Here is a 23,939-nt window from a genome sequence, read left to right as displayed (position 1 = left end):
CTCTCTCCTGCTCCCTTCGTCGGTCACTCTTTGGTGCTCTTTCCCATGGGGCCTTGTGTGCCTGTCTGTGGGGTGCTGGGTGAGCCGCTCTGAGAGGAGGCGGGCAGCTGGGTGGGGGAGCGGGGGCTATGCAGCACGTACCCAGAATTCCTCTTCCAACTGCTCACTCCTCTGCCAGGACTCTCCAGAGAAATGTCCAATTGGGGTGTCCATCCAGGCACTCATTCCCATCATAGAACGTAGCTGTGGTGACACCAACTTGGCCATAGAAGGTGGTACCCAGGGAGGGACGAACAAAACAGAGCAAGACACTGTACCTCTCAAATTGTCCCAGTGAAGGTTTGTGGAGAGGGTGCAAGAAAAGAGCGAAGGCATCAGTTGCGAATGAATCCTGTGAGTGAATAAATGAAGGAAAGGAAGCCCAAGTGAGGACAAGCCTGCTCTCCGCCATGTGCCTCAGGTGGACATCTGATGGTGTCCGTGCTGCCCCACAGAGGCCATGTGGCTTTGCCAGTCCCCAGGAAGCAGTTGTTCATAGACGCCCAAGAAGCCAACTGCTCAACAAGAACAGGGGCTGTGAGGATGTGCCGGCACGTTCTCTGCTGTGCTGCGGTCTCTGCCTTGTAGGAGGCCATTGATACACATAAAATCAATGCACAGATATGGTCTGTTATGGTTTGGATACAAGTTGGCTCTGAAATCTCATGTGTGAGATAGTGTAAGAATGTTCAGAGGAGATGATTGGATTATGAGAGCTGTGACCTAACTAGTCCATCCTAGGGTCTGGGTGGTAACTGTAGACAGGTGGGGCATGACTGGAGGAGGTGGGTCACTGGAAGCTTGCCCTGGTGCCCCTTCTTTCTCTCTCCTTCCTGATCCTGCCATGAGTTGAGAAGCCTTTCTCCACTGGGCCCTTCCGCCATGATGTGTTGCCTCACTTGGACCCAGAGCAATGGAGTTGGCTGTCTATGGACTGAGACCTCTGAAATGGTGAACCCCAAATAAACTTTCCCTCCCCAAAGTTGTTTTTACCAGGCATTTTGGTCACAGCAATGAAAAAACTAACTAAAACACATGATATATAAATATATGTTTATGTGTGTATATATTACACACACACACACACACACACACTTGATCTCATTATTTGGCAATTCTGTATTTGTGAGTTTGCACCTCACTAAATTTTATTTGCTCCTCCCAGTCAATGTGGACATTTTGACACCCATGCTCAGACGTGGGCAGAGTGGTGAAAATTTGAGTCACCCAGTGGGCATTTTTCCAGTAAGGACAAACAAGATGACAACTCTCTTCTGCTCCAGCTCTTACACTGTAAACAAGGGTAAACTGTGGTCTATTTAGTGCCACATTTTTCACATTTTTGTGCTTTTAGTTGGTGATTTCACTGTTTAAAATGGCCCCCAAGCATCATGCCAGAGAGCTCTTTAGTGTTCTTAGCCAAAGAAGAGTGTGATGTGCCTGACAGAGAAAAAGAAGCTGTCTTTGTACAGAATCGCACTACAGCAAGGATACCTGCTGATCAGTTAACAAACATGTGACCAGAGGCTCACAGCTGCCTAACCTTGCGTTTCCCTGGAAGGAAGAATTCAGTATTTTCTATTCCAGTGTTTGCAGAGTTTACAGAATGTGCTCGCCACAAATAACAAGAAGCGGCTGTGTGTGTGTGTGTGTGTATGTGTGTTTGTGTGTATTCTGCTTTTTATCACTTAGATTGGGGGCAGCAAACTTTCTTTTCTCCTTCTCCTTTTCCTTCTCCTTCTCCTTCTCCTTCTTCTTCTTGGCTTATAAACAACAGAAATTTATTTCTCCCAGTTTGGAGGCTGGAAGTCTGCGGTCAGGTGCCAGCATGGCTGGGCTCTGGTCTAGGCCCTCTTCTGGTTTTATCCTCACATGGTGGAAACCAAAGAGACCAGTGAGCTTTCTCTGTAAAAGGCCAGATATCAAGCAGTTTGGGTTTGTGAAAGGTGTGGTCTCTGTCACATCTACTGAACTCAGCTGATGTAGGGGTGTAGACCACACTTGAGCCACAGGCACAGCTGCGTTCTAACAAAACTTTTCCTTTGCATGAATTAGCTCAGTTTTTACAACCATTCCCTTATTAATGAACAGAATATCTTGTGCACACATCTCTATTCATAGGTATGAGCATTTCTTTGGAGTAGGATTCTAAAATTGGAATTGCCAGGTGGAAGGATTAAAGGGCATACACAGTTTGAATATTGATACATTTTGAGAAGGCAAATAACAGTGAGTATGTGGCAGAGGCCCCTAGTCTTCCTCTGTCCATAGAGCTGGGCTGCTTATGAGAAGTAAGTGGACCATGCTTTCCTACTCTGTCCCAGAACAGGGCATCAGCATGTAAAATTCTCTTAAATAAAACCCACTGAAGTTCTTCTCCCCTACTGACCCATATCCCTTATCAAGGGTCGTCCTGGCTAGAGGGACCAACAGCAGCCAATACTAAAGAGAGTCTGGGTGAGAAGAGGTCTGGAAATGGGCCTGGTTTTGTGAAAATGGAACCAGGGAGCCGTTGGCGCACCAACCATAGGGCAGAGCGCCCAGCTCCTGTTCTCAGAGGACCCAGTTGACCCTGCTATGGGCCCATGGAAAGAGACTGGGCCAGATGTTCACCCCAGGGCAGCAGAAGGCTGAGAAGGAAGGGCTGGAGTGAAGGAGCCGAGTGAAAGAGCAGGGACTCCTGCCCAGCTTCTGGCCAAGGACAAGGTGAGGCCAGAATTGGGAGGACTGCTCAGTGAGAGGCCAAGGTGGACGCAGAGGAAACTGGGGGTCAGGATGGACAGATCAGGTCCAAGTCTGAGCTGAAGGAGGGCAGCATAAGCTGCACCCAGCAAGGCTGCAGATGCACGCAGGCTGGATGGCCGGAAGCAAGAGTGAACCAGAGGAAATGCAGAAGGTGAAGCTGGCGTGTGTCATGACAAAGGAATAATATGGCAGTTACCAGGAAGGACAGCCAGGGAGAGGACATTTATTTTAACTTCTGTCTAGTCTGAAGGGAGTGACTATCAGAGAAGAATACAAGCATTCAGGAGAGAGCAGAAAGGGTGTCTGGCCCCCGTAGGAGAGGGGTAACACTGATCATGCCAGGATGCCCTGGGCTCTGGGCTGTAGGAATGAGTAGGCCTCCATCCCTGCTCGCTGGACTCCTAGAGCACCAGAAGACACCAGCCCCCCAGCCTGGAGGCTTAACACGTTGCTACAGGGGCTCTGGCAGATCAAGGCTCAGGGCAGAGGAACCAGAAAAGAGTCAGAGTGGGCCATCCTAGGGGAGAGACTGGGACAAGTACCCGGAGAAATGTCCAGTCCCTTGGTTTGTTTTGTTTATTGAAGTAGACTTTATTTTCTAGGGGAGTTTTAAGGTCACAGAAAAACTGACAGCGAAGTATGGAGAGTTTCCATACCCCATCCCAGGTCCCCTCCCATCACAGTCTTCCCCACTATCCGCATCTGGCACTAGAGGGGTCCGTTTGTTACAACAAGGAACCCATGTGGACGTCATTATTACCCAAAGTTCATAGTTGACATTAGAGATCATTGTGGGTGTAGTACATTTCTGTGGGTTTTGACAAATGTATAATGACAGGTGTCCCCCATTATAATATTATACAAATTTGTTCCCTGCCCTAAAAATCCTCTGTGATCTGCCTATTCATTCTCCTCTTCCTCCAACTCCTGAAAACCACTGGTCTTACTGTGTCTATATGTTTTCTTAGAACATCATATAATTGGAATTGTAGTGTGTAGCCCTTTCAGATGGGCTTCTCTCACTAGTGATGTGCAATTAAAGTGCCTCCATGTCTTTTCAGAACTTGAAAGCTCATTTACTTTTAGTGCTGAATACTATTATTCCATCATCTGGATATGCCAGTTTATTGATCCATTCACCTATTGAAGATACACCTTGGTTGCTTCCAAGTCCTGCCAATTATGAATGAAGCTGTTATTGTGTGTGAGGGCTGGGGATGGAGCTCAGTGGTAGTGCACTTGTGTAGCATGCACAAGACCTTGCTTATATCCCCAGCACCATACACACACACACACACACACACACACATCCACATGCAGGTTATTGTGTGGCCATAACTTTTCAACTCACTGGAGTGGATAAAGATTTTTTAGAGGAGATAAAAGCCAAGCTGTCCTTGAAATAAGAATACTGCATATGTTGGCGGTGGCGGGGCGGGGGGAGGATCAAAAAGACAGAGAAGACTCTACAAGCAGAGAAACAGCATGAGCAAAGTCTCTAGGTATAGGGGACTGTAGGAGGTCTATAGCCAGAGGCAGGAGTTGGCACATAAACCATGCATGGCCTGGTCAGCTAGCCTGAGGAAGCAGCACTTCATCTTTATCTATCGAGGAGCCATTTGTGGGTATAGAGTAACAAGCTGTTCTGGCTTTCCCAGGGTCTTTCTTGGATTTAAGAGTAAAAACCCCACATCCCAGGTAATCTTTCCACCTTAGGGCAAATCAGATGAGTGGTCACCCTAATTTTAAGCAGGAGAGTGATATGGTCAGATTTGCTGCTTTAAAAAAAATTTATTCTGGAATAAGGTTAGATTGCAAGAAAAGTTGCAAAGATAGTACAGAGAGCTCCAGCATACCTGCATTGGTCTAAAGGAGTCCCCTTGAGTTCATGTGTTGGATACTTAATCCCTAATGCATCAGTGTTGGGAGGTGGGGCCCAATGTCAGGTGTTCAGGTGATGAGGGCTCTGGCCACATGGATGGATTCATGCACTATTAGGAGGGCCAGCAGGAGTGGGCTCACCTTGTCCTGCTCTTCTGTCACATGGGAGCAGAGTTGTTCTCTTGTCCTTCTGCTTTCCACCATGTGAGGAAGCAGTAAGAAGGCCCAGGTCAGATACTAGCATCTTGATTTTGGACTTTCCATACTCCAGAACTATGAAAGAATAAGTGCCTATTTTTAATAAATTATCCAGTCTCATGTGGTACAGTCACAAACCCCATAATCCCAGTGACTTGGGAGGTGGAGGCAGGAGTACTGCAAGTTCAAGGCCAGCCTGGGCAATTTAGTGAGCCCTGTCTCAAAATAAAATAAAAAGGACTGAGGATATAGCTTAGTGGTAGAGAGCCCCAGGGTTCAATCCCTACTACTGAAATTAATCAATTAATGAATTGATGACCCAGTCTTGGGTGTTCTGTTATAGTAGCACAAAATAAACCAAGACAACACCCTTTACTAATTTCCTCCACTGTGAACATCTTACACAAAGATGGCACATTTGGAAGCAGTAAAATGTGAATACAGATACGTTGTTATTAAGTAGGCTTCAGAATTTTTAAATTTTCCTAGTTTTGATACTGATGTTGTCTGTCTTTTCTAGGGTCCAATCCAGGATGATACATATAGCAGATTTGTTTTCAGAAAGATGAATGGTGCCCAGGGCGTGGAGAATGGACTGGAGGCTGGTGACCTGAGCAGAAGTTGTCACAGAAGCCTGGTTGGGAGCTGCTGAGGGCAGGACTTAGAACTTTTGTGGAAGGGGAGAGAAGGGGGAGAACAGTGGGTTGGAAAGGCGAAGGAGGTAGACTCAAGGAACGCAAGACCAATACTCGATGACGAAACTGTCAATCAAGTGAAGTCCAAGTGTTAGGAAGCCTGGCTTTCTCCTGCATTTTATCCAACCATCTTTGCAACAAATAATAATGGAGCAGCTCCCAGGCGGCAGGACTGATGTTCCCAGGACACATGGCTGTGGGTTCCACCTGCCACCCTCGGACATCCCCATCGCCAGCCTGGTTTTCCCATTACACAGCCCCCACCGGCTGGCGCTGCCTGTGAATATGCTAAAACAAACCGCCACTCCGGAACCGCCCAACACTAAAAGAATTTTCACAGCCTGTTCTGATTGCTGCCAAGAATATATATTACCAATTTCCAGTGGAAGCTCGAATGTCCATTTGTAATAACCTGGCTCCTGAGCACGAATCCAAGGGGGTCACCAGTCGGGACTCCACCTAGATGGGCTGATTGCCTGGCTGCCCGCTGGGAGGTGTGCAGGGGTAAGGGCCCTAGAGCCTGAGACCCACCGGGTCTAGATGTGCACTCCTTGGGTTGCAGCCCAGGGCTAAGGAAAAAAAAAAATTCAGAGAAACCCTGGTTGGCATGTTCCTAGCCCAGATGGAAGAGAAATAGGACAAACTCCGAAAGGGCTCCAAAACCAACACACGAGAAGCACTTGTTGCCAGCAAATCCGAGGTATGTTGGCATGTGCGGCAGAAGAGAAATGCATTCACCCTGTTGGAAAGGGGAAAGACAAGACGACGACGGCTGCTGAGAGCGAGCGGGGTGCTCCCTGCCAACTGCGAACCGCCAGCTCTGTGAAGCAGGCGGCTTCCAAAAGACCAAGTGGGGTTGGCACGAGCCAGGAGGAAGGGGCGCAGACAGCCAGGCGACAGGCATCTTGCAATGTAGGGCTCGTGGCACGTTGGCCTGCCTCCCCTCTTCCCGCCCTCAGCCATTCAGCCTGCCTTTAGGGGAGTCGCTCTGTTCCCCAGCCCTTCTTGCTCCCCATCTTACCCACCCCATTTCCCCTCACCTGAAAGAGCTTCTCCCCATCCTGCTTATTTACACCCTACCCATCATTGTGGGCCTTTGGTTGCCTAGGAGATCCATTCTGCATATCCTGCTATATGGTAGGGGCACTATTTATGGCCAATGCCAGAGTCTGGCCCTCCTGGACATTTTATGGGCTCTAAGATATACTTAATTAAACTCACCTTTTTTCTTAAATGAACCAGAATGAACTCTACTGTTTGTAAACACTCTGTCTTGGTTCAGGCTGCTATAACAAGGTGCTCTGGGCAGGATGGCTTAAACAGCAACTCATGGTTCTGGGGACTGAGAAGTCCAAGATTAGGGTGCTAGCTGAGTCAGCATCTGGGGAAGACTGGTTTTCTGATTTGTATATTAGATGGCTAGTTTCTCTTTCTACACTCAGGGAGTGGGTAGAAAAAGACCATGGCTCTCCCATCTTTATTATAAGGGCACTAATCCTCTTCAGGAGGGTCCCACCCCCATGACCTCATTACTTCCCAAAATGCCCACCTGCAAATACTATCCCACAGGGGATTAAGTTTCAACATATAACTTTTAGAAGGACACAGTCAACCAATTGTGCCATGCTTCAAGAGTGGCTGAAGAAATGACTTTGTGTCATGCTGTCCTGGGGAAACTTCAGGTTCTGCCATGTCCCCCACTTAACATTAGAGAGTCTGTTGCCTGAAAGTATCTGCAGTGCTTGGCCTCCTCTCCATGTTGGAAAATCTCCGAAGGTTACACTCTTATCTTTTCTTCTTTTTGTCTTGTTCACATCCTAGCTTTGTAGGCTTGCAGATCCCACCACTGGAAAGAGATTGAGAGTGTCTTGGCCAATTTGTTTGTTGTTTTAGATCAGAGCCTCTCATGAACTTGCAGTCAGTGTCTGTGGTTGGAGTCATCTTGAAAGCTCCTTCACCATCATGTCTGGGAGGTGAGTTGGGAAATTTGAATGGCTGGGCTCCCTCAGGTGCCTCTCCCTGACCTCTCCAGCAGGTGGCTTCACGGTAGGCTCACTCCCACACAGTGACTTAGGATCCAAAAATACGCATCCTGAGCAGGCACCAAGGCTTGCCTTGGAGGTCACACAAGGCTGCCCCGCCACACTTTGCACTTCGACTAGTTAGAAGTGAGTCACGGAGGAGGAGGAGTCATGCATGGGAAGGGAACTGGGCATCACCTCTCTATGGAACGAGGGCAAAAAACATGGGGCAGGATTTTAAATTTCAAGGCCCAAAGTTCCAGAGGGTGAAGTGATTTTCCTCAAGTTACAAGGTCAGTGGTTTAGCAGGACCAGGATTAGCATAGAATACCCATTAGTTAGTTCACTGTCATCTTCATGACTACCATTGGAGATGGAGGGGAGGGAGGGAGGGGCATGGATAAGGAATTCTGATTTGGCAGATTTTCCTTAGGGTCTTACCTAATTTTTAAGTTCTTACAAATCTTTTGGGGAAGGACTGAGAATTGCTAAAGAAATAAGCAGACAAAGACACTTTTAATGAATGACTGCTGGTAATATTGACAGTAATGTCCCTTTATGTTTGTAGAACATTCCGTACAGACACACATTGAGTAACTTGTCAAAGATCATACAGCAAATTAGGCCAGGAAAAAAAATCAAAACCAGAACCAAAGTGTCCTTTGTATTAGTCAGCTTTCTGTTGCTGTAATAAATACCTGAGATAAATCAACGAACAAAGAGAAAAGATTGTTTGGGCTCACAGTTTGGGAGGTTTCAGTCCATGTTGGTTTGGAACCATAACTTTAGGCCTCTGGGAAGGGGGCAGCACATCCCAAGGGCACATGTGGCATAACGAAATTGTTCACCTCATGGTCAGGATATGTGTGTGTGTGTGTGTGTGCACCAGAGAGAGAGAGAGAGAGAGAGAGAGAGAGAGGGAGGTGGGCAGACTGGGGTCCTATAATCCCCTTCACAGGTATGTTCCCGATAATCTAAAACCTTCTAAAACTAGATTCCACCTCTTAAAGGTTCCACCATCTCCCAACAGTTCCATGGTCTGGGGAATAAACCTTCAACACATGGGCCTTTGGGGTACACTTACATCCCAGCACAGCATCCTTATTCCTGATTCCTCTGTTCGGATGTGTTAGTATAACTTACTCCCTGGATCATTCATTTGCTCTAGGAGAATATTCCCATTTCATCTTTCAAACAGCAGTGCTGTTACCCAGGATTGGCTCCTGGGCAGGCGCAGCAGGGTGACCCAGTAGTGCAGCTTGACTCCAGCTGCTGCTGGGCCGAGCATGGCTTTGCCACTAGGAGGAACCACAGAAATCGTTGGGTGCAGCGTCCCCAGTTCACAGATGCAGAAGCTAAGGCAGGAGGGGCTGATGGGATATTGCCTAAGTCTTTGATGGGTGGCATTCCAACCAGGGCTCTTCAAATAAAATCTAGTTTTGTTTTTTTCTCCTTGCCTGGCGTCCCTGTGTGTTTCTGAAATGAAAAGCAAACTGTTTTTTATTTTTATTTTTTGGGGGGTACTAGGGATTAAACTCAGGGGCACTCAACCACTGAGCCACATCCTCAGCCCTATTTTGTATTTTATTTAGAGACAGGGTCTCGCTGAGTTGCTTAGTACCTCGCTTTTGCTGAGGCTGGCTTTGAACTCGTGATCCTCTTGTCTCAGCCTCCTGAGCTGCTGGGATTACAGGTGTGTGCCACCGTGCCTGGCTCAAACTGTTTTTGAGAAAGTGGCTTAGATTTAGTCACCCAATTGGTTTTCTCCCCACATAGGTCTATTACTTTAGGCAGCATCTCAAAACAGTCAACATACAATTATTGAGCACTGTCTATTTCCCCAGCGTTGTGCTAGATATGGATGATTTGGAATGTAAAATCCTGGTTTATGTCAAGTGAAGAGTGCAGGTTTCTGGCTTCCAATCACTTTATGAAGTATCAAACCACACAGAGTGTGCCATTTGACCAAACACAGATCACATGGATGGCACCAAGTGGCCTAATTTCAAAGAACTCGCACCTTAACCAGCACTTTCTAGGAAAAACAAATAATTAACAGTAGTGTGCTTTTATTGAAACACACACACACACACACACACACACAAGACGGCAGTGAACTTAAGCACTAGTGAGAAATCTGAAATGTGTGGGAGGTTTCTAATTAAAAATATTATTTCCTGAAAACTCAAATGGAATCTCCTTTTCTTGCTTCTCTTCTCCCCCCTCTGCCATAAAAACGAACTCTGCAAGAAATGTGAAATTTATTATGAGAACGAACAGGCTAACTTTCTAAACCTTCCAGTCTGCCCGAGGACACGTGGCAACGACAACTTGGAAAACACCTCTCTTTACACACGGATCCATTCACACGTGTCAGGCCCCGTCCATCATCTGGCCTGAGTTGAGCCTCAACAGAATCTGACAGCAGGGGGGAATGTCTGGTGAGTCAGAGCCACGTCGATTAAAATCACCGATTGGGTCTTCTGCTCCCACCACCAGACTAATCCACACTCCAGCTTTGTCTCTCATACATCCTCCACGGCTTTTCCCAGCCAAGGCTTCAATGACTCAAGTTCCACCATGTTCCCTGGAGGGGTTTTTACTGCAGCCAAATAGAACGAACTCACCATTTGGAATTTTTTGCTTTTTATTGAATCTAATTTTTCCTTTCCTTCGTTTCCTCCTGTCATGTTCTTGCCCGGATCCCTTCAGACCACCCACCGTGCCTGCTCCTCAAATGTGCAGAACACTAGTTCCCAACATTATTTGGTCTGTGACACACTTTCGAACTTCAGCCCTCAGAGCTGCAGCATCCAGACACTGGGTCCTGTCCCTTAGATCTTGATGCGTTCCAGGCTGGGCCATCTGTCTAACCACAACTTTGATCTTCTAACACACATGAACACCATCACACCTCTTTCTGCCAGGGTCCCACTGTTTCTACTCTCAAACCCACTAGGCTTTGTTTAGTACAGTGAAGTAGGAAAAATGCAGAATGTGGCAAAATGGGAAGAACATCTTCAACATGCATGCAAAAGTCAGGCTGCCTCACTTGAGAATCACTGTCAAACAAGGATCTAAAGGAAGTGAAACTTCTAACTCATTTACTTTTTTTTTCTTTTTTTATACCAGGGATTGAACTCAGGGTCACTTAACCACTGAGCCACATCCCCAGCCCCCTTTTTATGTTTTATTTAGAGACAAGGTCTTGCTGAGTTGCTTAGAACCTTGCTAAGTTGCTGAGGCTGGCTTTGAACTCACTATACTCCTGCCTCAGCCCCCTGAGCCGCTGGGATTACAGGATCATTACTTTTTCCCCCCTTAGGCAATTTTATTCTTTCTTGTTATTTATTTACTTATTGGTGCTGGGGATTGAACCCAGGACCTTGTGCATGCAAGGCAAGCACTCTACCAACTGAGCTATATCCCCAGCCCCAGTTTTATTCTTTCTTTAACCATTCTTGCTAACTCATTTTGAAATGCCATGATCATTTTCCAAGTCCTCCTTCAAAACCTTAAGTCAGAAGAAACCATGTCTAATTGTAGATGAACCAAATCCTTCAGATATTTAACTCAATCATAAAGTGGGAATAGTAGAAATTAGCCTCGTAATAATATTTGCCATTTACTGATAAATGTACCAAAATATACAACATCTCATTTAATCCCAAGAGTTAGTGTGTCCTCTGCCAGAAAAGGGAGACTGGGAGGTGCTAAATGACTCGTGAAAGTCAGAGGCCTGGAATTTATGTTCGGAGGCCCTGGGCAGCCATCGCTCTCCTGCTTTCTAAACTCAAGCTTCTTAGAATGACCCAGGTGAAGGTCAAGTGGGAGGAGGTGGGCAGGGACCGGACCTGCAGGGGCAGTTTGGCTTGCTGGCCTCCACCTGTGCTTCACCACCTCACACGTGGGAAAATGGGTGTCAGCCCTGTTTTCAGTTCCCAGTGACTGTTCCTAAATTTCCTGCTCGGGTCACTATCATGGATGTCACAAGCCGGCATGGGTGGGTTCTAAGTCATCAGGAGCCCACAGTCCAGTAATTAGGACTTTGCTGTGGGGAAGGGACAGACCTGGGTCTCCGAGGGATTGTGAGACACCCATGTTTGGGATTTGTTTCTGCTTCTAAAAACGATGGCCGTGGCTCATTGGTCACTGAGACTGGCGCATTTATGGTGGTCATCCAGAGGGGACACTCCAGGGTCCTACTAGAAGAGCTCTGATGGTGGGCTGCTGCCCACGATAGTTCTTTTCAGAACTCTGTCATCTGTGCTATGATTCCCTAATCCACTCTATGGACACATTAATGTCCCTTCTCTCCCTTTCTCAGAGGGTGTTGCCACCAAATGACAGGAACCCACCCTGCTATTCTTTCTGCTTTTCCCTGAGGCGTGGGGCGTGATATCTCCCCACCAGCAGGTATGGCGCACCCCTGCAGCACAAGCTCCCCCTCAAGCCTGGCTCTGCGGCAGGTGTGGGAGGCCAGTTCCCAGGGGCTGCCCCGCCCCAGCACTCTCCCAGGCACCTGCTTCTCACACACCTTACCCTGAGCTTCCAAATCCACACCTCCCACCTTGGTGCCTACCAAGGCACACTGGCTTTGTACATCAGCCTCAGTTATTAGTTCTGGAAAGTTCTTTGCTGCTGTACATTTCCTCCCACCCATTCCATCTTTCCTCACTTTTTGAAACACATAGTGGACCTTCTCAGACTCTCTGTCATGGCATTAATCTCTTTTGTTTTCCTCTTTGTTACCTCTCTGGGCTACATTCTGGTTCTGTCCTCAGTCCTCAGAGTCTCAGTCTCTCTCTCTCTCTCTCTTTTGTACATTTTTCTGTTAAACACATCCACTGAGCTCTTAATTTCCACTTCATTTCTAGACTTCGAATTTCTAGAAGTTCTGTTTCATTCTTTTACAAATAGGCTTACACTTTTACTCACATCTTAAAGATGCTTTTCCATTGATTGAAAACAGTTAGAGTCTACATTTGATAATTCCCAAATCAGAAGTCTTTGCCAGTGAGTTCTGCTGTCACTTTTGCTCAATTTCCACATCGGTAAAATGGGAATAACATCAACTACTTTGTAAGTTCTTGTAAGGATTAGATGTTACAAAACACCTAGTTCAGAAGCTCCATTTCTACAGGGACGTGTTTAATAAGTAGCAGTCATGATCACTGATGTTATCACTATGAGAGAATCTTATCACAAACTTTCTCCAGGGCCAGAGTCAAAAAAAAAAAAAAATAAGAATGAAAGAGAAAAAGATGAAGCTCGATGGAAACAGAGGGTCAGAATCTCTTTGCTCTCTCAATGACAGGCTGTTCCGTGAGGGACACTGTCCCACGCATCTGTCTTCGACACACTTGTGGGTTCCAAGTTGGGTGCAGTGACATCAAGTCCAACTCAGCAGGAGGCATGGAAGCCCGGTTTCCTGGAGTCAGGAAAGAATGGCTGAGACACTGGGCAGGAGCTGCAGACCCTGAACAATCTGGGGACAGGAGAGGAGGAAGGAGACAGAGCAGAGCACCTGCCTCAGTGGTCAGCGCCCACCCAGATGCTGACAGCAGGGGTTGGCAGGGCAATGACAACCTGAGACGTAAAGGTGGGAGCAAAGACCAGGACAACTGATGGACTATGGGAGTGTGACCCAGTGGAGGCTGGTTGGTTTGCCAGCTACATTGGTGGCAGTGTGAGCCAGGCCTCTGCCGTCCATCTAGAAAGCCATCTGTGGGTCGTCTTTATCTTCTTTGTCCTGCAAGCCTTGAGCCCTTCAGTTTTTCTTGTCAACAGTCCCTTGATCTCTCCGGGACTGCCTCTCAGTCTGTTGATGCCACCTTCATGGACACCAGCCTGCACCCCATGAAGGGCTGTGTGAGGCCCCAGCCCAGGATCTGGGTCCCCACACGGTGCTACTCCCCCAGGCCAGACCTGCCTCTTCAAGAAGATGCTCAGCCCACTGGGGGGCAGTGACTATGTCTCCTGGGTCCCCTAGAGCCCTGGTACAGTCTGCTGGGACAAGAATCAGCCGCCCTGCTATCTGCCTGGCCCAGAAACCCCGGCTCTCCCAGCTCCTTCTCCCCTGGGGACTGCCTCCAGGGGAAGCCCTCTCAGCCAGAGGCAGCCTGGCTGGGGTCCCTTTGTGCCTGGAGCGTCTCACTCACATGTCACACCATGGTTTCTGGGAGCTGGTCTATGGACAGTGTGTTTGCATCGCAGTCTCTTCTTGGCCTTCCTTACCTCCTCCTCCTCCTCTTTCTCTTTGATGGTCTGAGTCCAGGGATCCACATGTGGTTCGTTTTGGCATTGATTGTTTTTTTTTTTTTTCCTGGCCAGAGGGTTCCAGCTTCCAGGAAGGCTCTCCCAGCGGTGTGTGGGAGTCAGGCTGACCAGGGGGCCTGCCTGTGGTCAGGCTGTCTGCGCCCTACTCCTGGACACTGTTGGCTTTGACTCACCTCTTGTTCCAGAGTGAGTTATTCTTGCCTTGACCAGCCACACCATGTGGGAAGAAATTGTGGAGAATTCCACAGCTCCTAGTTAGCTCCAAGGACACTTCAAGGGGACTTAGGCGTGACATTGGCCGAGATCCCCTTATTTTACCAGGCCAGCCTCAGCTCCTGTCCCTTCTCTCCCCCTCCCCATGATTCTCCCACCTCTGGACCAGTGTGGGTAGAATAAGCAGAGGGACCTGAGACCCCTCCTGGGAGGCCAAGGGAAGGAGAAGACTGGACCCTGGGGGAGGGGAGCAAAGGACCAAGGTGCCATGGAGCCAGGAAGGGAGAGAGAGGCCTTTCCACAGCCCCGTGGGTTCCAGGGGGGGAAGGTGACAAGATTCAATCAGACTGCCTGACTGCCAGTCACAAGGCTGGTCCATCCCCATTAGTGTCACAGTCTGTCATTACATGTTTTCCATCCCACATTTTATCCCCAAACACTGGGGGTCTCAACATGTTGTTGATCCCCAAACAATACAAAGTCCAACAGCTCTGACCTTTTCTGTCCTGACCTCGGTCTCCCACATCGTGCCTGATTTTCCCAGATGAGAAGGGATTTGAAATTGCACTTCTAGATCCCTTGACTATGTCCTTCCCCTTGGGGCTCCCCTCTGACCTCACACAGAGGGGTCTGAAGGATTCTCTTGAGGGTCCCTGTCCAGGCTCCAAGCTTGCTAATCCCACATGGCTAATTTCTTGAGTCAACCCTTAAATCTCAGGGTGCCTGACTATTTGGTGAAGCATTATTCCAGGTGTGCCTGAGAGGGTATTTCTGGACGAGATTATCATTGGAATTGAGAAACTGAGTAAAGCCATTGCCCTCCCTAATGGGAGTGGCCTTGTTCACTCAGTTGAAGGTCTGAATAGAACAGAAGGGCTGAGGAAGAGGCTCCTCATACCTGACTGCTTAGAACTGAGACATCAGCCTTCACTGATCTCTGGACTTGAACTGAAATCCTTCCGGGGTCTCCAGCCATATCACTTTTGTATTGAAACTTACATCAGTGGCTCTCCTGGGTCTCCAGTTTGATGACTGTCAATCTTGGAATCTGCCAGTCTGTAAAAGCACATGAGCTGATTTCTTCTAATAAACCATAATCTATTCTAAAATAAATATCCATGAGTCCACATCAACATAAGGAAATGATGGAATGAATAGATACTGGGGGAAAAGAGGCAAATCTGCAGAAAAACTCCAAATCATACAGACATTCCTTCCTGGAGGGACTTTGTCTCTCCCTCAGCTGACCATGGGCTGCATATGGTGACTGGCTCCCAAAGAGTGTAGAGGGGAGGGCTCACTGCAGTAGAGACACCTGGAAACCATGCCCAAGGCCTGATGATCAGGGTGGCTTCACCAGAGAGGTTGTGTTGATGGCTGGACCCCTTAGTGTGACACCATGAGAAGGGTATTTCACTTCTCTGTTGCCCCCCTAAGCCACCCTCCAGTCTAATCATGAGAAAACATCACATCCAGTTGCATGTGTGAGTGTGTGTGTGTGTGTGTGTATGTGTGCGTGAATCCGAGGTGCTCTACCATTTAGCTATACTCACATCCCTTCTTATTTTTTTTTTTATTTTGTGACAGGATCTTGCTAAATTGCTGAGACTGACCTCCAACTTGCAATCCTCCTGCCTCAGCCTTCAATTAGCTAGGGTTACAGGCATATGCCACAGTTCCTAGCCAACTGGGGGCCATTTTGCCAAATATCTGGCCAGTCCCCTTCAAAAGTATCAAGGTCATCCAAACAAAGAAAGATGGAGAAACGGTCAAGGCTAGAAGAGCCACAGGAGACAGGATGACTAAATGAAATGTGATATTCTGGATGGGATCCTGGAACAGAAAAGAACATTAGTGAAAAATCTGGTGAAATCCAAAGTCTGGCTCTTACTTATAGTAATGTACCAACGTTTCTTCATCTAGACAATTGCACCACAGAAATGAAACACAATAGCATTAGGGGAAGCTGGGACTGGCTAACAGGCATACAGGAATGCCATACTACCTTTGCAGAGTTTTGTTGAGCCTAAAATTATTCCAAAATGAAGAGTTCGTTTAAAAAGATAAGGTAGGCTAAACTAGAATCTTTCTTTTCTGTGTAGGTGTTGTATTACACAATCAGTGAAGGAATACAATCTCATTCCACAAGATTCAAGTAAATGGACAGAACAGAATCTGGAACCTCCATCTCTTCTTATACCTCTGTCTTTCACACGCCACCTCAGAGCCAGTAATGGTCAGCAAGGCTCCAACCTGAGAACAATGTTCTAGAAATGCTGTACCAAGCCCCAGTGACTGAACTCAACCTTCATGATAACCCATGGAGACAGGCACTGCTAGATCCTTTCTACACATGGAGAAACTGAGGCACATGGAGATGCAGGAAGTTGGCCAGGTTAGGTAGAAAGTGGCCGAGCTGAAATAAGAAGCTCTGGCACCAGCATCTTGCTTTAACCACCCAGAGAGGAGGCAAGCACTTCTGTTGTTTGGGCACAACCCTTGCACACGCACTTGCATGCACTTGTGGGCGCATACACACGCCATTTTATTGGGATCAGCATCCACGTCGTGCTCCCCAGAAGATAGTTGGCAAGGTCCAGAGACATTTCTGGTTGTTACAGTTGGGAAGGGAGATGCTACTGGCATTGGGTGGGCAGAGGCCAGGGAAGCTCCCCAAACACCCAGGGCAGCCCTTAATAGCACAGAATTATCTAACTATAACTGTCAATAGTGCCGAGATTGAAAACACCCTGCTTATGGTATCCTGTGGCAAAACTAGAAGGTTTCTAAGGTCCTGCCAGCTCTGACACGCCGCAGGGACGTATCACTCAGGCCCTTCCCCTCTCTTCTCTCAGACCCAGCATTTCCCAGCTCTCTCTGCTCTGTCTTATTTCTGTCCCTTCCTGCCAGGCCCTCGAATCATGCTTGTGGCCCTTCATCTTAGCTCTCCTTTCACCCTGGAAGGACCTCATGTTTCCTCAGCTGAATTCCAAGTCCTTGGAGAGCAACAACAGCATCCATTTCTGTGCCATCCTGAGGCCCCACACGCTACTCCTGGGATTGAATCAGAAAATGACAAACTCCTGTTCCTGAAGAAGTCTGGCGGTTTAAGGCCGTATTTTATCCTAGGGGCTGTCAGGAGGCTTCACAGTGGAAACACGTGGAGAACCCTAAGTGAACATGAACGTCCCCGCCCCGTCTCAGATGCCAACTCAGTCACAATTTCTGGGGTAAATTCTGCACACCTACATTGTTTAAAAGTTCCCTTGGTGAGTCTAGTGCTCAACCAGGGGGACGAACTTGGTGCAAGTCAGGCACCGCTGCGGACATGTCATGAGCATCTGCACTGATTCTTGCAGTTCTTAAGATGGTCCCTGGTGATAAATTCACACCGAAGGATGGGTCATGTCCAACGTTTATTTTCTAATCCAGGGCTTCTTTTGCTGTAATGTGCTCATGAATCACCTGAGATTGTGTTAAAAATGCAGATTTGGAGCCAGGTGTGGTGGCCATGTCTATAATCCCAGCGGCTCCAGAGGCTGAGACAGGAGGATCAGAGTTCAATGCCAGCCTCAGCAAAAGTGAGGTGCTAAGCAACTCAGTGAGACCCTGTCTCTAAATAAAATAAAAAATAGGGCTGAGAATGTGGCTCAGTGGTTGAGTGCCCCTGAGTTCAATCCCAAGTACCCTCCCCAAAAATGCAGATTTGGATTCAGTATTTCTAGAGCAGGACTGGAAACCCTGCTTTCTCACAAATTTCTGGGAGATGCTGGTGCCACTGGTCCGGGGACCACACTTTGAGCAGCAAGACTTGAAATCCTGTTTCAGTTGCTAGAGGCTTTCGGGCTGTTTCCCACGCTGAAGCTCTGAAACGTTTGCTCTTTAGTCAAGCATCCAGTCACCTTCTTGGAAAACAGCTCAAGTACCTCTGAACTGAAACAAAAATGGCAAATGTTTACTGGAAGTAATAAACAAAAAACTCCAAGCAATAAGGCAGAGGTGTGTGAGAACCCCCACAGCTTGAAAATGTACAACCAAACCCCGGGAACTTGAGGGCCCCTTGCAGTTTTAACAGTCCTGATTTGATGTCCATTAGAATGTCAGCTAAGATCCATCAAGGGCGCAATTTCCTCCCACAGACCTGGGACCTCATTTTTGCAGCTCCAGCCACGCTCTGTTCTCCATCAGTGGGATTTACGCATATGGAACCGAGTGTGGAATTGGGCCCATTACATTTAACTTCCTATATCTGACATATTTAATACCTACTTTTCAAATAAATGAAATCCCTGTTTAGTACTGGCCTGGAAGGTGTGATCAGTTAAGGGATTTTTCATGGGCAGTTCTGCCCGCCCAGGGCAGCTCTGTCCAAACTCAGCAGACTCTCAAAGAGGGTGCATAGACCAGGGTCTCCCAGAAATTGTGGGACAAGGTTATAGAACAACTTTTACAATCAATGGACAATTGCATTGTCAAAAAGACTCTCTAAAAGAACTGCTTTGTGCGTAGAGCTACAATCACACCTAGAAATGTATGTGTCTCAGAATTGAGGTGGGAGAAGCTTCCAGAAGGCACTGGATCTAAGCACCTACTTTCATTGTGCCACTCTGGAGGGACTCATGAATCTTGAGTTTGGAAAGTAAAGTGGCCCACGGCAAGGTTGACAGTCTTACACACTCCACTTTTATGGGTCAGGTACGTGCTTATGTGTCAGGGTAGACACTCCAGAGGGCTCCAGGGCTGGGCTAGGCTGGAGCCCCAGAAACCTGAGCTTTCTGGGAAGAAAAGGGGGCCTCCCCATGCCCTGACCCTACCCCCAAGCGCTCATTAGCAGGAGTTTCTATGCATAGGGGCTCTTGGTCTGGGCTAATGGGGAAGTGGTGTGTACATGAGTCAAGGGATAACTACAGAGGGGACAGTGTGTGTTTCCTAGTCTCAATGGAGAGAGAGAGGAAGAAGCCCTTTTCCAAGACCTGCTCTGAGTTTCCGACTCCCAAGCACTGCTGCTGTGTGGCCCTGTGGCAAGGATGGCAGTGGGGGTCAGCCATTCTTCTCTCTTGCTTACATAGTCAAGACTCTCTGGCTTGTCCTGTCCTCAGCCTCAGAGCCAGTGTCTGGGCCCAGGGGAGGCAAGCGCTGGTGGGAGTTCCACCTGAGCACGCAGAAGGGCTGTGTGCACACAGAATTCCACCCTCTGTCGAGGTTGTTACCCTCCCAAGCCCTGCACTACCCACCAGAGCTCCCAAGAGCAGAATATTTAGAAAAGTAGCCAAGGGAAACTGGAGAAAGAGTCAGAGTTGCTATTGTTGAGTTTTGTTTTTTTTTTTTTTTTTTTTGATAAATGTCTTCAAAATCTCAGTTCAAATTCAGGGCTCAGCTTATCTGTCAGTCAGGCTGGCTCTCACACCCTCACTTGGGCTCTGCTGAGCCCTAACCAAGGGGATGTCAGCATTTAGGGCTGTCCCTGTGCAGCAGAGCCCTCCGAGCGGCGGAGGCTGGAGGACAGAGTGCAGCAGGGCTTCCCTGCGCGCCCGGCCCTCCTCCGCCGACACAATAACAAACAGCCCTGTGAAAAGCACTTACATTTATGAACTGTTTATAAATTTACTGACATTGATTTATGACCTTGGCTGGACCTGATGTTAGTCTCTTTAGGGGTATTTCTTTCTTTCTTTCTTTTAAGTGTTAATGTTACGGTTCACATTCTCAATATAGCCACATGCCAGGAACCACCCCTGGAAGACAGCTGGGAGCCCCACCAATGACCCATGGGCAGGAATGGAGATTTGATTTATGCCTGGGGCTGAGGCCCACGGGAAAAGGCGATTCTGGTTGGTTCAGGGACAGGCTGTTGCTCCAAAAGGAGACCCCGAAGAGATCATCAGCTCCAAAAGGCAGAGGGGAGGAGCAGGAAGAGGACAGATAGGATTTGCAGCTGTATGGCCCTCACTGTCCCCTGGCCCAGTGGCTGCTGCAAGTCCTCATGGGGCAGTGTTCCTGAACTTCCGGAGTGAGCCTCTGTCACAGTGGTGCTCATCAGGGAGGGGGAGATGGACTGTGTGGAGTCTGCCCATGTGGGGTGCCTGGTCCTGGGGAACTTTCCTAGCCCGTAGTCAGCAGTGGTTTTCTTCATAACTTACTAACCAGTTTTATACAAGGTCTGGAATGGAAAGTTGCCACTGGCCTCTCTGAAAAAGGTGTAGCCAGTATCACCACACTGCGTCCAGATTTTCCTTGGCTATGCAAATACTATGGAAGAAATTAGAGGCCAACAAGAAGGGACAGTCCCCCCCAACCCCACAATTCTTCTAGCCTGTCCATACATACCAAGAAATAAACTTTCATTGTGCTACTAACTTTATTTTTTTCTGTCTCCTTACATCTGCTAAGAAAGAAGGTAGTCACATTTATTGGATGCCTTTGGTTGTCAAGCTGGGCAGGACTTCTCTCATGTCACATCTCACATAATCCCCTGAAGTGGGTACGGTTATCCCTATTTACAGTCAAAGAAACTGAGGCTCACAGAGGTTAAAGTAACTTGCCCACCATCAAACAGTTAGCAATTGGTTGGGATAAGGCTCCTAACCAGTTCATTATCCACATCTCCTACTATCTACCTACCTATGGATCCTTCACCTATATAAAAAATAATCCCCTGAAATACTGAGGACCCCTGCCAGCTCCCTGTGAAAGCACAACACAGCGTGACCTTGGACGTGACTGTCAAGCTGACTTAATGGAGACAGACCCCATCTCTCACCACGAGCCTACCCACCTTCCCAGCTATAAAAGAAGAACATGGAAAACAAAGTCCAAGCAAACCCCAGGTGCTCTTCTGGTCGTCCGAATCCACCCGCAGTGTTCCCTGTGAACACCAGGTGGCGCCCGAGTCGGGCTGAAGACTGAGTCGCACGTGGGCTGATGTCTGTAGGGAAACTGCGTCCACAGACGGTCAACTAGGGTGGGGAAGGCTACTGCCAGCAAGAGAGGTGTCCCAGCTGAGGTCAGGTGGCATGTGGCTGGGAGCCTAGGTGGGTGCGCCTCATCTCCATGTGAGCCAGCGGTGGCGCGCCTGCTGTCCACTGCAGTGATAGTGACCATCGGAGGCTGTGCGCACAGGGCGGAGGACAGGATCTACAGGAAGGTTCCTGCGGCTCAGCCCGGGGCTGGCTTCCCAGAGTCCCTGGAGAGGCGCCCGCACCAGCCCGCACCAGCTCTGTGGCTTCACCTAGTGGGGTGCCTACGTGGACACCGCCAATGAATCTGGTTAGGAAGGATCTTCCTTGGACCCCAGTTTCTATTCCTAGTGGGGAAAAGGAGTCTCTGATGCCAGGCTGCCCCTCAAAACCAGTCCCTGCTGTCCAGGATCCTGTCTTCTGTGGTGGACCCAGCCTCCATTCTTGCTTTCATTGTGGTAGAAACTTTGAGCAGGTCACAGACATGACAGAAACCTCGACATATAACTTTAGTGGGAAAAGGCATGACTTGGTGCATCAGGGTCCCCCCACCCCTCACCCTGACTTCTTGATTACCAGGACCATCTCCGTTCTTCCGGGACATGCCTGTTTCAGACATTCCAGTTTTTCTCAGAAATCATTACAGATCATGTGGAGAAGCCAACATCCCACATGGCATCTCCCAAACAGATGCCCCCAGCCACACGTGGGACAGGCCTTGTCAGACCAAATATTCTGGGGTCTGGCTTAGATCATAAGGTCAGCTGGGTTACATCTCATCTCCCATGCTGTGTCACCTACCACCTGAGATTTGGGGAATGGGAGTTACCTCCCTCCCCCTTTACATGTCCTGGATTCCAGAGTCAAAACTTTTCAGTCCCACAGACAGAGACCAGCTTCATCCAGAAGCTCATTAATTACATGGCTAAGGGAAGGAAGGGGGGGGGACCTCATGAAAATGTTCATTTAAAGTTAATTGCTGCCCGTGCTGTTACTAATTGAAGTAGCTCCGTTGGTTTTCACTTATGTACCTATGTGTGTTTAAGATGGGATATGGCACAGTATAAAGTAAGCCACATCACAACCTAACGATCTGGAAAATTTCAGTTTAATAAACAAAGCTGGCTTTAAGTTATGCAGGAGAAGCTCATTCGCCCGTGTGTGTGCACACACCACACACACACACACACACACACACACAGCCCAAGCGCCAGGATCGCAGCCCTTGTGTTCCTGTCTTTTCCTCCATAGTTCAAATTAAACACAGTCTCAGTCTCTTGCTCTTTCTTTTATTAAATTTATTTTTAACAGCACCTTAAAAAAAAATAAACACACCCTCTGTGCCACTCCTATGCCAGGTGCAGCCAGGGGCAAATTTTTACAGCTGAATTACATGACCTGAAAAATACGGAGCACATAATGAGGACATTGAGAGGCTCCCATCCCTAGTGCCGGCCAAGACTGGTGTAATAACATTCCTGGAGAGAGCAGTAGCCCCTGCAGCAGCAGAGGACGGGCTGGAGCCCTTACTCAGCATGAGGAATTATATATATCTTGGAACTCTTTCCAGAACCTAAACATTATTGCTAAGAAAGGGATAACAGTGTGAGGGGCCATTGCTGGCCAGCCAGGCTCCCACACTGCCGCGTATGGGAGCCTCCTCCCAAGGCTACAAGGAACAGTCCAGATCCAGTTCTGCCTAGGACCAGGTAAGGACAGAGCTGCAGGCCCTGGAGCCCAGAACCCTTTGGCCTTGGAGTGGGATGGACGTCACTGTCATAGCTCACTAGGCCTCATGCCCTGGTGATGTGGGGCTCAGACCAGAGCCCCTCAACCTCAGCCATCTGCAGCCTCCACAGAAGCCAGGAGGGAAGGCAAAGCCATTGGCCTGCAGGAATCAGGGCAACAAAGATGGTCCCAGAGGGTGGCCCACACTGGACAACGATTTTTTTAACATAAAATTCACAGAACATAGAATTAACCATTAACCATTCATTTTAGAGTGAACGATTCGGTGGCATTTAGCACATTCACAATGTTGTGCAACCACCACCCCCGTCTGGTTCCAAAACATTTTCATCACCCCAAAAGGAAACCGCAGTCATCCGGCAGTTGCTGCTACCCTTACCCCCAGCCCCTGGCAACTGCCAGTCTGCTTTACGTCTCTATGGATTTATCCATTCTGGATGTTTCATACAACAAGATATACACAAAAGACCAATTTTTTTTTTTAATTTTTTAATATTTATTTTTTAGTTCTTGGCTGACACAACATCTTTGTTTGTATGTGGTGCTGAGGATCGAACCCGGGCCGCACGCATGCCAGGGGAACGTGCTACCGCTTGAGCCACATCCCCAGCCCCGCAAAAGACCAATTTTAAAAATGTTTTTATTGATGTATAATATGCATGAAGCACACAAATCCTAACTGAACAACTTGTCAAATTTTCATAAATAGATCACCCAAGTATTCACCACCCAAATCAAGAAACAGCATTACCAACACCCAGAACCCCCTCGTACTGCCTTCCAGACTATTCTCCAAAGAGAATCACTCTCTTGACTTCTATATCCTGGATCATGTTTATGTGTTCTCCTACTCCGAGTATGGTTGCAGTTTGTTCATTTCATTGCAGTATAGTATTCCACCATATGACTATACCACAATTTACATAACCATTGACTATTGAGGGGTATTTAGGTAGGGTATTTTCAGATTTCTAAGATGTTGATTTTTATTTGACATGCAAGTCCAATGGACCTGTTGAGTAGATTTCTCAGACAATAGTAAGAAAATGGGCCTGGCAGTGGGCAGGGTCTGAAGGATGGGATGCTTGGTGGCCTTGGGGACTGCTTGAGGTGTTTGTTATAAAAGTGGGCTCTCCCAGGGCTCACAGTCCAGGGACTGTGCT

The sequence above is a fragment of the Marmota monax genome, unplaced genomic scaffold, assembly GCF_021218885.2.
Source record: "Marmota monax isolate L192 unplaced genomic scaffold, Marmota_monax_Labrador192_F-V1.1 WCK01_AAM20220418_F8-fsc00187, whole genome shotgun sequence".
Classification (NCBI taxonomy): domain Eukaryota; kingdom Metazoa; phylum Chordata; class Mammalia; order Rodentia; family Sciuridae; genus Marmota; species Marmota monax.
The sequence above is the reverse complement of the archived record's forward strand: the minus strand, read 5'-3'. Positions refer to the sequence as shown.